Below are 15,025 nucleotides of genomic sequence, written 5' to 3'. Positions count from 1 at the left end.
ATATTGAATTTATATTAGGGGTGCACCGATAATTGCCGATACACTAATAATAAGTGGCTGATTACTATTCTGAATCGCACAGGAGATATTATTCACAGCTATTTCATGTACTACTGCTTTTGATCAGTAAGTCCTTATCGTTATCTGAAATTTATACATACCGAACATTATACATATTCTTTATTATCATGAAAATACCTGAAAAGGTTAGAGGAACAGAAATATAAATATATCCTTAAGCCATTTCCTGGAGCTGCGTGTGTATGGTTCTTCGTCTACAGTGCATATTGAGTTTCTGGACGAGAGCGCCCTCTGGCTTTTGGATGTAGCGGCATTTCACAGTAATTCATTGAGAAGTAGGGGTGGGACAATATATCTATATGGCGATGTATCGATCGTCTGCCTCTGCGATACGAGAATCTATATGCTGGCTTCAAATATCCATACAATATCCATCCATACATTATATCCATACACATCCATAATAAACAAGATGCCCTAAATAGATTTCCCAGCGCCATTACTTTATGGCTCCTCGTGGTGAAGCTAAACACATGAATGATTGGAATGAGGAAAACATGAACAAATGCTAAAAGAAATTAGGATAGGATGGTGGATGCGCCTAAAATAATAGATGCCTCAGTCATGTTTAAGTCCAAATGCTATTGTACCATTGATGGGCTGGTAAAATTAGAAATGTTTAAACAAAACACATTTATATGTTGTAAAATGTGTCCGTTTACAAAGAAAAGCTATTACCACAAAATGTACTTAAAATTTTACACATTGCTAATATGTTGTTCATTTACCTCAGGACTTCAAATGAGACAGCGCAAGCATTTGTACTCGCACATGGGCGACTTTAATTTTTTTAGTTGTTATTTCAGTTTTAAAGACTAGTAGATTTGCGAGCCAACAGAAAAACGAATGTGCGATCGGTGGTCTGCGTAGCCTCTCGTGAACTTGAAATCAAACACAGATTTAACCATGAGAAGATGCAGGGTCATTAAACATGGCATAGATGAGAGATAGAGAGAGCGGGACAACTTATAAATGAACACCTACATTACAGTTAAAAGGGTATATTGCTTCCTATTAAAGTTTGATCAATTGTGCATAATGACATGTGCAACAAATGCATGTAGAGATAAGTCTATTTATTATCAAATTATTTGTCAGTAATGCAGATATTACGGGGAAAAAGTAAATAATTGCATTCATTGATACAAGGTGTGCACCTAACATTTCTGCTTGCAATTTTCAGTCAGGGGATACAGCACTCATAGTAAAAAAGGTAGTCTGGAGCCCTGTACCTAAAAACTTTTTGTGGACTTGCATAGAGAGAAAAGTTCCACTTAATCTTTCCCTGGAAATGTTGTTTTTATAGTTTGGCAGATATTGTTATGTATCGGCATAGAATTTGCAAGCAATACATTGATTATCGGAGAATCGACGAATCGTGATACTATCGCTACCGGGAGTCATGTATTGTGTATCGAATAGTATCGTGAGGTACCCTGCGATTCCAACCCCTATTGAGAAGCATAGCAAGCATCATCGGCCGATATATCGATGCACCCCTAATTTTTATATTGCATTTCTGTCAAGAGATCCTTCTGAAAGTTACACAATGCACTTTTAAAGGAAGATCATTTTAGGAATGTTTGCAAAGAAAGATATTTTGAGGAATGTTTGTAACCAAACCGTAAAGAGCAGCATTCACTTCTATTGTATTTTTTTCCTACTAAAGAAGTAAATGGGGCTCATGATCGGTTTGGTTACAAACATTCCTCAAAATATCTTCCTTTGTGTTCATCAAAACAAAGAAATTTATACAGATTTGTAACAACTTGAGAGTGAAAAAAATATTTTTAATTTTATCTCTTTAAGCTATTGCTTGCTGGGCCCCTGGCTGAGATTAATGGAACTAGTCTGTGAGAAATCTGGCTTAGATAAGGTAACAATGTCAAAACAGTAAATTAAATCTTTTGTCTGTGCCCTTTACTTGAAAACGTTTTAATCAACTTGTCCTCTAGATGACACCGCTGCACCACTGATTTCTGCTGAGCAATAACATGAAAACCTTGATACTAACACGATGTTCTGATAGACAGACACACACACACCCCAGCAAAACAATATAGATCATTTTGCAAGATGTAAACAACACATTTCCAGAAGCACTTTCTTTAAAAGCTTTTACCACTATGCAAACATTATAAAAACACAAACATCAGAACATTTAGAAATAAATCAAAATGTTAAGCAAACATCCTTAAAACGTTTAAGTTATACATGTAAAATTAAATACAACTAAAATATTGAAACAGGAAGTACTAGACCAGTGATGTTTACATGTGTCATAATGGTCTATAACAAATATTTTTCTACTTGTTATTTGTAGTTTGTTAAAGGGATACTTCACCGATTTAGCATTCAGCTTTGTATCTGTAGAAACCCGGCAGTATTACTGAATGACCATGTTTCCCTCCATCATTTCCCCCTGAGAGGAGAGATATCTGCATTTTGGTTCTGCAAAAAAGTCCTCTGATGATGCAAAAATCGTCATATTACATCATCGGAGGACTTTTTTGCAGAACCAAAATGCAGATATCTCTCCTCTCAGGGGGAAATGAAGGAGGGAAACATGGTCATTTAGTAATACTGCCGGGTTTCTACAGATACAAAGCTGAATGCTAAATCGGTGAAGTATCCCTTTAAGTGTGTTGTGATTCAACAGCAGCTTAGCTTAGCAAAGCTGTTTGAGCCAAAACTGGTGACTGACGTATTCCTGTGGGCGGAGTTTAGTCAAACACTCTTGCTTTGACGTCATTTAACCGGGAAGTAAAGGGCTGTAGTCCACATTGGCTATTTGCTGTAGGCTTTGAAAGGAGAATTCTGTTAAAGAAAATATATCGCCTGAAAGTGAACTTTGAGCTTTATCATTTTGTAGGTATTACAGTATTTCTGCTATCACAGCAACATTACACACTAACTAGGGTTTGAAAAATGGGATCATGAAGAACGTGAACTTTAAGATAGTTTTGTTAATTGCATATGATGTCTGTGTTGTTTTAGCTTCAGAGGGTCAAACATCACACCAGAAATGATCAGTTCAGGACAGCCGAGGAAATACCACTACAATACCAAGACTGTGTAAGTAAAACATACAAAGTTTAATTGGTAACTGTTTACAATAAGGTTGTATTTGTTAACATTGGTAATGGCATTAGCTAAAATGAACTACAGTAATAATGAGTGATTTCGTTTTTCAGCATTTATTAATCTTTGTTTATGTTAGTTAATGCCAATCCAATTGTTCATGTTAGCTGATTGTGCATTAACTAACGTAAACAGTTAAAACTTTTGTTTTTAAATGTGTATTAGTAAATGTTAAAGTGACTATGAACTAGAATTAATAAATGTTGTAGAATTATTAATCATTGTTAGTTCATGCTAGTTAATGCATTAACTATTTTTAAAAATGCAACCTGTAAAGTTTTATTAATTAAATATGACGCTCAGTATACACAAGTCAGTGATGACAGAATTCTGATCCTGATTATTTGCTTCATAATTATAATGGGGAAATATTATTTAATTAGGCCTGCAGAATCAGTGTATGTTCAATTGATTCCATATTCGTTTTCCAGCTACAGATCAGAAAGCAAAAAAGCTGTGTTTTGATTTGTTCCATTTCCTTTAAAGATGCTTTTTAACTCTTTCCCTGCCAGTGTTTTTTTTTTTTGTAATTGCCAGCCATGATTTTCACATAAATATAAATATACAATATATCAAATGTCCGTGAACAGACCTTCTGCTTTCAAAAACAAACAAAAATATAGCTGCAAGCAGCGATGCCGGGGTCAAGCCGAAAAGGGCACAGAATGAAGTATTGGTTGATGACCGTCATGATTTAAGATTTAAGAAGTTTTCAGTAGATTAAGGCAAATATAGCCATTTTTCAAATCTTGAGTGCTGTGTAGAAACAATGGGTTTTGACTCAGGTCATGTTTGTGATGACACCCACCAAATTTAATATACATATGATTAAGCAATGTTGAGATATAGCCTCAAATGACTTGACCACTAGGGGGCACTGCACTAAAACAATAGATGGTGCCTCAGGTCACGATTGTGAAGACACCCACCAAATTTGGTGTACATACGATTAAGCAATGTGGAAATATAGCCTCAAATGACTTGACCACTAGGGGGCACTGCATCGAAACAATAGATGGTTCCTCAGGTCATGATTGTGATGACATCCACCAAATTTGATATACATACGATTAAGCAATGTTGAGATATAGCCTCAAATGACTTGACCACGAGGGGGCACTGCCCCGAAACAACAGATGGTGCCTCAGGTCATGATTGTGATGACACCCACCAAATTTGATATACATACAATTAAGCAATGTTGATATATAGCCTCAAATGACTTGACCACTAGGAGGCACTGCACCGATACAATAGATGGTGCATCAGGTCATGATTGTGATGACACCCACCAAATTTGGTGTACATACAATTAAGCAATGTTGATATATAGCCTCAAATGACTTGACCACTAGGAGGCACTGCACCGATACAATAGATGGTGCATCAGGTCATGATTGTGATGACACCCACCAAATTTGGTGTACATATGATTAAGCAATGTGGTGGCCTCAAATGACTTGACCACTAGGTGGCACTGCACCGAAACAATAGATGATGCCTTGGGTCATGATTGTGATGACACCCACAAAATTTGATATACATATGATTAAGCAATGTTGAAATATAGCCTCAAATGACTTGACCACTGGGGGCACTGCACCGAAACAATATGGTGCTTCAGGTCATGATTGTGATGACAAATCCAAATTTGGTGTACATACGATAAAGTGATCTGGATATAAAGCCTCAAAACTCTTAACCAGTAGGGGCACTGAAAAGTTTACAAGGGCTTTCAAAAAATGTCACTGATGAACTAGGTGGTGCTGTAACAAAACATTCCATACACCCTCAGTTCATGACATTTACAAGTTGTGAAACATTCACCTATTCATACAGTGTCAGCCACACAAGAGCCATGCAGCTCATCGGGAGCATTTGGGCTTAGATGTCTCACTCATGGACACCTCATCACTTGGTCAGGTGGAGCTGGGGTTTGAACCACCAACCTTCACGATTTGTGGACAACCTACACTAACCACTGAACCACTGCCAATACACACATCAACGTGCAAAACCTTTGCGAATATATAGCCTCAAATCCATTTTCGTGCTCGCCATTATATTTGTTGATGTGCTATACAACAACTGACAAAAACTTTTTCTCTAGAGTCTAGATTGTGTGTACCAAATCCAAGCCAAACAAACGAACGCTGTAGGAGGAGTTTTGAAAAAGTTGGTATGCTTTGTTATTGAAAATGGCAGACAGAAAACGTTTTGATATCATTTGACTCGGCATGCCTCAAGGAATCTAAAAATAGCACTTTCATGAATTTAGACTCAATTTTGCAGTAGTTTTAAGCAAAAAAAAAAATCACTTTTCAATGAGTGTTATGACATATAACTCATGGACATCTTGACACTTGGTCAGGTGGAGCTGGGGTTTGAACCACCAACCTTCCGATTTGTAGACAACCACCACTAACCCCTGAACCACTGAACCACTGCCATTGTGCAAAACTTTTGTGAAGATATAGCCGCAAATCCATTGCGGCATGCTCATCAACATGCTCAAACTAGGTGGCGCTGTACCGAAACTGTGCACGCACCCTCAGGTCATGACTGCCATCAAAACTACCAAATCTCATGTGAATATGAATATGTTTAACTTTGGCGAAGATACTGCCTCAAATCCGTTTGTTCCCACTCTGCGTAAAATTTGTTGACGCGGTATGCGGAAACGGATTGGTGAATCGACACGAATTCAATAACTTTTTGCCCTAAATGTCTCTAGATGCTACACACACATTTATTACGCAAATTGGACAAAAGCTCTAGGACGAGTTCGAAAAAGTAGGTTTTACAAACAATTCAAAATATCGAAATAATTAGCATGACGGAAATGATGTCATATGGTGCAATCGAAGTGGCATGAGCCAAGGAATCAGAAGAAACAAGAATTGCGTTTCTATGACGTACGGGTCAGCAGTTATAACCAAAAATGTAAGTGAAAATTTGGACTGTTGGTGGCGCTATCGGGTTTGACATAGACACTCCAAATTTGGTGTGGGGACTATTTGGAATGTCCTCTTTGAGTGTGCCAAATTTCATAAATTTCCTACAAAAAAAGTTAAAATTCAAAATGGCCGACCCCCACAATGGCCGACCGAAAACCTTTTGGTATCGTTTGACTCGGCATGCCTCAAGGAATCTAACAATAGCACTTTTATAATGTTAGACTCAAGTTTGCAGTAGTTATAAGCAAAATTAGCCATTTTTCAAATCTCGTGAACACTAGGTGGCGCTGTGACGAAACTGGGCATGGACCCTCAGGTCGTGACTGCCATCAAAACTACCAAGTTTCGTATGAATATGCTTAACTTTGGTGAAGATACAGCCTCAAATCCGTTTTTTTCGCGCTCTACGTAAAATTCATTGACGCGTTATACGGTAACGGATTGGTGAATCAACACGAATTCCATAACTTTTTGCCATGAGTGTCTATAGATCCTACACACACATGCTTTAAGCAAATTGGACAAAAGCTCTAGGACGAGTTCGAAAAAGTAGGTTTTACAAACAATTCAAAATATCGAAATAATTAGCATAACGGAAATGACGTCATATGGTGCAATCGAATTGGCATGAGCCAAGGAATCAGAAGAAACAAGAATTGCGTTTCTATGACGTACGGGTCAGCAGTTATAACCAAAAATGTAAGTGAAAATTTGGACTGTTGGTGGCGCTATTGGGTTTGACATAGACACTCCAAATTTGGTGTGGTGACTATTTGGAATGTCCTCTATGAGTGTGCCAAATTTCATAACTTTCCTACGTACGGTTCTATGGGCTGCCATAGACGCAATGGCGGAAGAAGAAGAATAATAGATAATAATAATAATAATAATAATAAGAAGAAAACTAACAATCCCAATAGGGGTCTCGCCCATTCTGGGCTTGACCCCTAAAAAGGTTTAATCCTATCTTCATATTTTCTCTTTTTATCACCTCTCAAATATGGGGACCGCCACCTAGGGTGTGCATTATTTTCTTATAATTCAGCTGCTCATCATCAATTATTCTTTACTTATCAAACTACAGTTTAAGACTACCTAATTTCAGTATGCAACATGCTACTCAAAGTTGTAAAACCTCAAATGTAACTTTAACAGAAGCTAATTTTCAAAATTCAAGCTCTGTCAAGCCTCTCACAGGCAGCTGATGCAGGAAGAGGTGTATTAGACCTTGTTCACACTGTCAGTCCAAATCCGATTTTGGTGCATATGCATATCTGATAGGAATCCAATCACATTAAGAACATGTGAACAACCAAAAACCACATGAATTTTTTTTATCTAAACCGTTTCAGGCTACATCCAGTGGTGGTTTAAAATGGTTTTTCAAATCTCATTTCTGGAAATCCATTTCAGTCTGACCGCCCTGATCGCATTTGTATAGCTTTTTGGTTATGTCATGCTGTTGCGTCACATAAACATGTCAGATGTCGAGGCAGATTGCTGTGCCAGCGCGACGTCATTGCCATTGAAACAGTGCAGATAATCCGGAAAACGACAGGATGCACAGATCAGATCTGAACAGTTGTGACACACAATATGGACAGCGAATCTGTCAAATTGGATATGAACCAAAATCAGATTTGGACTGACCGTGTGAACAAGGTCTGAGTCTTGATAGAGAGGCTGTAATAGCAGAGAACGTGTCACACGGGAACAAAAAAAAAAATCAAAGAAGCAAAAAAATCTTCATTATCAGATGAACTGTTGGCCAATTCCTTAGAATGGTCCAAAGGATCCAGAAAATACATTTAAGGTAAACTGGCCATCAGTGCAATTCAATTGTTTTGGTAAGAGCAAGGGAAAATATAATTAATTGATCTCTAAAAAATAAGTACTTTTGACTGTAAATAAAATTGTAAGGAGTAAAAAGAATTTTTTTTCTTAAAAAATTGAATTAAGTAAAAGTATTTATTTTTAATTGTACTCAAGTAAAGTAAAAATCCCCAAAAATAATACTTAAATACAGTAATCAAGTAAAATGACTCAAGTACTTTACACCTCTGATGATAAAAGCTAAACTTTATATACAATTACTTAAATGTTAATTAATAACAAGATAAACTCTGAAATTAATGATTTTATAGGCAAATACGCTTTATTAATACCTGCTTGCTTACTTTGATAATCTCTGTATTCACTTAACACCTGGGGCCTCATTTATAAAACTTTGCGTAGATTCCATCCTTAAAGTGTGCGTACGCACATAAGGCAGAATAAGGTACTCCAGAAACTGCACAAAAATCCATTCATAAATCCCAGTGAGCGGAAGATTGTGTGTACCTGCATCCCGGCCCCATCTCCTCCCCAAAATAACCATATATGGAGCGTACAACCCTTAGTTTTACTGGGCATAATGTGGTCTGCATATTAATATGGATTGACGTTACAAAACGCAAGGAAAATATCGTCACTGTCCGATTGAAATCTGCATTTCCAAAACGCTTAGGTTACTCACATAACCCCGGTTTCCTGAAATAATGGGAATGAGCATTGCGTCAGTTGCTGACGCTATGGGGGGAAACTCCTGTTTACTCCGTGATTGAAGCCTATTGGTTAACGTCTGTAGAAAATACGGACCAATGGCGTTTGAGCACACAGCCGAATAACACTCACTGCATAGGCGTTTGTAGCACGGCCAGCTACACAATGCTCGTTCCCGTTATTTCAGGGAACCGGGGTTACGTGAGTAACCTAAGCGTTCCCTTTCAATACGGTTCACTTCACATTGCGTCAGTTGCTGACGCTATGGGGGAACGTAATCCCATCCCGCCGTGCATACATAACGGACTGAGGCGCCCTTACCGGAGAGACACTGAATGTGGCCCTATACCCAGCGTGTACATAGCTCTAGCGAGCGTAAGTGTAAGCACCATATATGAAACATTAATACGCATACAGTGAAGTTTCCAAACACACCATGATGCATATAAAGTGCACGAGACTGCGGGTTCCCTGAGCGCGGCGCGAGCTGTGCATAATTATAATAGACACCCATGACGGTGAGCCCGCAGCACACCGTGAGGCATACAGAAACGCAGTCGCGTGAACGTTAAGCCGATAAGACCTGTGCTTGTAAGGCAGGGACATCTAGGCTATAAAATCTGACAAACGTAGATGGCGAGGACCAGCCGGCCGCATTTCAAATGTCAAAGATAGATATCCCCGTAGACCAAGCCCATGATAAAGCCACACCCCGCGTAGAGTGGGCTTTAACACCAACTGGACAATGTTCATTCAGGAAGGCGTATGCTAAAGCAATGGCTTCGACGATCCATTTAGATAGCCTCTGTTTAGTGAGCGGCATACCTAAAGAGTGTTGCGCGAACTTACAAACAGCCAGAGATGTATAAAGTACTAGGGACCCAGACTTGAGTAAAAGTACAAGTGCTCTATCAAAAAAGTGACTTGAGTAGAAGTTGAAGTGCTCTTTAAGCACAGCACTTAAGTGGAAGTACTAAAGTATTAAACATTTTTTGTACTTAAGTATTGCAAGTAGTTTATTTTAAAATATACTACTCAAGTACTGAAAGTAAAAGTACAAGTATTGTGTAATGTAGTTATTAAAGAAAACAGTCAAAAGTTTGAATATAATATTTTTTATATTTCAAATGTTTAAGCTAAAGGACACTCACAATTCCTTTGGCTGTAGCAGGAGTACAAGGCCAGGAATGTTCAGATTAATTCAGATTAATTTAACTGATATGGCGATAAAAATTCAGTATTAATGAAATATTAGTCGATATAATGGTATAGGTGCAAGGTGTTTCAATGTATTAAGGTTTCCTTCTTTTGCTCACACTCGCCCTTTCTTGCGCATTCTCTCTCTCTCACGCAAACTCTGTCTCTCTCGCGCACGTTTGCTCTCTCTTCGCTTCACGTTTTGTCCACAACCGCAGCTCATATTTGTGAGTGAGAGGAAGGGAGGGGTCCGCCCTTCACTATCTCTGATTGGTTTAGACCATGATTTGTGTGTGTGTGTTTCTAACGTGTATCACCGCTCCGGCAGTTATAATGTGGGTTTGGAATGATTCGTAAAATTTTTATAACGAGAGTAACGAGTAACTATGCAGCACATAAAAAATGTATCGGAGTAAAAGTATTAAACTCGTTGAAAATATGTACTGAAGTAAAAGTGGAAGTAGGAGAAAAAAATAATACTTCAGTAGAGTACAGATACTGCCTTTTAGTACTCAAGTACAGAAGTGAAGTAGTTCTACTTCGTTACTATACATCTCTGCAAACAGCTGATTGAAAACGCGTGGACAGATCCCAAGACGGGATCGTGTTAGGTCGCGGTGGGTTTAGTCTGCGAGCGCCTCTGAGAAATTTAATGATAAGATCATGTTTTCCCACGGGGTGGCCGGCGATAACGGCGAATCACGCCCTTATCGCCACATGGACTTTAAGCGTCAAGGGCGCTGAAACACGCAGAACTTTTGAGGGCGGGCCGGCCGAAGCAGGACCAGAGCCTCTTTTCCTCCTCAGACTCTCTTCAGGGAGGCGGCGCCGGGTCCAGCCTCGACCAGCCGCTCGTGCAGGGCGCTGGTGCTTAACCTCCGGTTCAGCTCTCTGCTGGGGTTGTGCTGGTGCTGGCTTGGGGCGCTGGGCTGGCGGCGGTTTTGGGCAGCCGGTCTCAGACAAGGAGGCAGACCTTTTAGGTAGGAAATGCTGCATGGTTTGCGATGATTTCTGTGCCTCGGTGAAGCACTGGGTAAACCCCTCCACAGCAGAGCCAAAAAGCCCCGACGACGACACGGGCGAGTCAAGTATAGCAACCCGATCCGTGTCCTTAATTTCCGTCAGGTTCAGCCACAGATGTCTCTCCAAAAGTGGCGACTTTAGTAGCACGGAGCGCCAAGTCAGTCGCGCTGCGGAGGTCCTTAAAGGATGACGGGTCAGGGCCTGCCTCATCCATGTCTCGGAGGAGCTTCACCTGGTAAACTTGCAGCACTGCCATCGTGTGGAGAGCAGATGCAGCGTGGCCATCGGCGACAAAGGATTTGGACGCCAGACATGAGGTTAGATGGCAGGGCTTTGAAGGGTGGTTCATCTTTGCCCTCCAACCACTTGCCGAGGACGGGCAGAGGTGGGCCGTGACAGACTCCTCGAGCAGCGGCAGCTTGGTGTAGCCGTGTTCGTCAGCGCCGTCCGAGGACATGGGAGACGGCGATCTGTGCTCGGGTGGAGTGAGGGGTGCGCCAGGACTCCTGGTGAACCTCCGGGAAGAACGGTGCCTGCCACTCGCGGGATGGTTGACGACGCCCAGGCTGCAGGAACCACTCATTCAAACGGCTGAGTTGAGGCTCTGACGGTGGCGACCACTGAATGCTGAGCTCCCCCGTTGCTTGGGACAAGATGGGGATGAGATCTGAGTCGTGTTGACGCGACTCAGTGGGTTCTTCAGCGGCGTGGGTGTCGTCATCCGAAGCCGCCCAATCCTCTAACTCCTCAGAGGATGACATCATCTCAACAGTGTCACAGGACCCAAAAGAAACCATGCCGCTAGCACTCGGCGGGGGCATTGGTCCTCTTGGACAAAGGTGACAGGTCAACGGCGGGGAGACAGAGCACGTGGGGGATGAACCGGCGTGGACTCGGTCTCGGAGCGCCTTTCGGCTTCACAGCTCCGCTGCTGTTTAGGCGGGAGAGTATGGGATGCCTTCCTCTTGAAAGTATCGAGGCGGGAGCGCAGCATTACGATGGGAAGGAGCTCGCAGTGGCCGCAACCCGCCTTGGTGAGCACGGCCTCGGCGTGGGCGGGACCCAGAGAGAGGACGCATTCGTTGTGGAGATCCTTCACAGGCAAAGGGGCTTGCATGAGCCACAGTGCCGAAGCGGCATTATCTCAACGCGCTTCTTCGCTCTTTTAGATGGAAATTCGCTCTTTTTACTCAACTGGAAAGTGGCAGGGGAACGCGCTGGGTGTGTAGTAGTCTGCCGCAGTGCTCTGGTCGACGGCAAGTTAGGGCTTCTTCTTTGGAGCAGTGAGAAGGTTTGCACTAAAGGAGAAAAATAGTGAGCTTTTGGTGCTTGATCCCGGACTTATATAAACGCCATTGGTCTATATTTTCTACAGACATTAACCAATAGGCTTCAATCGTGGAGTAAACAGGAGTTTCCCCCCATGGCGTCAGCAATTTATATATAAAGCATTTTAAAGCTTTAAAAAATATATTTAGCCCAGATATTTGAATTCAAGGAAATATATTCACGTCGCATTGGAAGAAAAACTTTGTTACGAACCTGTAAACAAAACAGTTTTACAAAGGTTAAAATTAAGTAGTTTCAACTTAAAAAAATATACTTTATAAAATTAACTTATTTAGCATATATTTAAAATATACTTTTGGCCAGAGAAATTAATTTTTTGCCTTATGACACTGTTAAAACACTGGCATTGTCAAAGTTGATACTGGTTTCACATATGGCCAGACAGGTGTCATTTTATTCATAACATTTTTAATGGAAAACAAATTCAGAGGGAGATGAAATGTTTTTAACCAGCGGATGGTGTAGTTCATTTCGGGTCATGTTCTTCTTTATCTCAGGCGGCAAGTGCATCAGTTATACCATTGAACGCAACTTAATGCATTAAGGCTGCAATATTATATACCTTATAGACCCCTTCACAGTTTACGTCACAGGCACTTCCCACTGCGCATGTCGGGGTCAGAAAAGTCATTACAGCAGGTTGAGTTGCATATTATTCAGTATCGTCAAAAATGCCTACTTACGTCGTGGGCTGTGAAAATCGCACCAGGTCTGCCATTAAGTTTTTCAGGATTCCTGCAGAATCTCATCCATTTAAAACAACAACAAAAAAATACAACATCTGTGGCTGCAAGCAATTAAACATGCAGACTGCGGCAATGCAAAGATCAAATAGGCTTGTGTTTGTAGTGCTCACTTAATTTGAGGTCATAATTTTTCAGCCCTGTAAGATTAAACTAGAAAGCCTGGATGGTATGAACAGTTTGACCCCATGCTGCGTGCGCACCCGATAACATTGAACATTGAATCATTGAATATAAACATTGAAGGGGTCTATAGAGAATAGGCTGCTATAGGCAAGTAGACGAGCCCAGCATATACAAGTTTCGCATTAAGTGTTTCCTATAATAAAACATAACGACAATGATGTATTACGCGGCGCAGCCATAAGGCATTAAGATATAAAAAAACAAAAGTTCAGTACAAACGAAAAGTTCAGTACAAAAAAAGCATAAAAAAGCATATTTACAGGTAAGCAGATTAAACCAGAATATAAAAACCAATTAGTGTTTTCCTTATATAAACCCGCATTGTAAGAACGTCTCTTTATATTAGGCTAAGCTTTAAGGGGGCTACGTTATTAAATGTCGTAGGACATCACTTTATTTTTCATCATCTTACAGGTTATGAAGTTTATTGTATATGGAAGTAAAACAGTGCCGTTGGATTTTGAATTCTAATTCTTAGCACTGAATTTTTTTACATCGAATTTTTAACACTGAATTTTATTTTGCATCTAAATCAGACTTTGAATTTTAAAAGCCATCGAATTTCTAGCACTGTTTTTTTGCCTATGACATTTTTTTCAATGTTTTAAAAAAATTCAGTAAGAAAAAAATTTCAATGTCTAAAAAAATTCAGTGTAAAAAATTCAATGTCTCAAAAGATTCAGTGTAGAAACATTCAATGTTTCAAAAGATTCGGTGTAAAAAAATTCAATGTCTCAGAAAATTCAGTGCAAAATAATTCAACGTCTCAAAAAATTCAGTGTAAAAATATTCAGAGTCAACATCCGGGGAAGCAAGGAGAAGCAATCGATCCCTGTATCAAATCGTTCAACATTCAGCCAATCATTTACGCTCCATTGGTCATGTGACGCTGAAACGGGAAGTCGGTGAAGTTCAGGCAAAGTGTTTATTTGCATTAACATAGTACGAAATCTCAAATTTTTCACATCTTGCAGATCGTATCATCAGTATATCAGGACACAGCCCGTTTACATTTATCAGCATCAAGGTGGCTTCTGTATCTGGATGTGTGATCGATCCCGTGCGGGGAGACGCGCTGGATGAATAGCTGTCAATCACAAATGGCTATAACTGGCTTTAACCATATGATTTAGGGTTGTCGCGGTAACCGCACTCCCGTATTGTACAGTTCTACTGAGAAGCAAACAGCAGAAAATAACTAGCAACCCCAACAACCTAAGCTTTATATTTTAAGCTTTAAAGGTTTTATCTTTGTTTATCTGCAGCGTCCGCACCGCGGACTTTACCTAAACTTGACTTTCACCCACATGCTTTTTATTAACAACAAAATCCACTGTTTTAGTCTGCCTTAATAACGGGCTTTTAATAATTAGGCTCTGTCTGAACTTATACGTTTTTGTTCTGTAGCCTACTTTGTTCACTTACATATTTCTATATCAGCCATAAACTGTTATTACCTATGTTTCCTGATAAGTTTAATATGATTTAAATAAAAGAGCTAACAATTTCCTAAATTTCCTGTTCATGTCTCCCTCTAGTCTAGTGCGTAAGAAGTGAAGTAATGTAATTTACAAACACATTTAGGTATAAGTAACTTACTTTGCATAACCAACACTGAACAAATGTATTTGGTCAATGTTATTATGGTTTGTACGTGTTTAACCCAGTCTCCTGAGGTTGCGTATAAGTAGCACGAAGTGTAAAACTCGTGCAAATTCCACTTTGGCGTGCATATGATACGCAAGTCAGTCCCATTCACTTAAACGGGGCATCTTTTTTTGTCGTTTTATTTATTGATTTCTCAAA

General features: G+C 40.0%; 1 long non-coding RNA gene across 1 annotated transcript in view; it reads left to right on the top strand.

Annotated features, from left to right (window-relative positions):
• The window catches only part of LOC129419475 (uncharacterized), a 34,921-nt gene that overhangs the window by 2,029 nt on the left and 17,867 nt on the right, over positions 1 to 15,025 (top strand). Inside the window, exons 3-4 of the long non-coding RNA XR_012357694.1 lie at positions 1,891 to 1,957; positions 3,079 to 3,156. This is a non-coding gene — a long non-coding RNA (uncharacterized lncRNA). The remainder of the gene's footprint in view (positions 1 to 1,890; positions 1,958 to 3,078; positions 3,157 to 15,025) is intronic.

The sequence above is a fragment of the Misgurnus anguillicaudatus genome, chromosome 15 (assembly GCF_027580225.2).
Source record: "Misgurnus anguillicaudatus chromosome 15, ASM2758022v2, whole genome shotgun sequence".
In the NCBI taxonomy this organism is placed as follows: Eukaryota; Metazoa; Chordata; class Actinopteri; order Cypriniformes; family Cobitidae; genus Misgurnus; species Misgurnus anguillicaudatus.
This window is presented reverse-complemented; position numbering and strand designations above follow the sequence as displayed.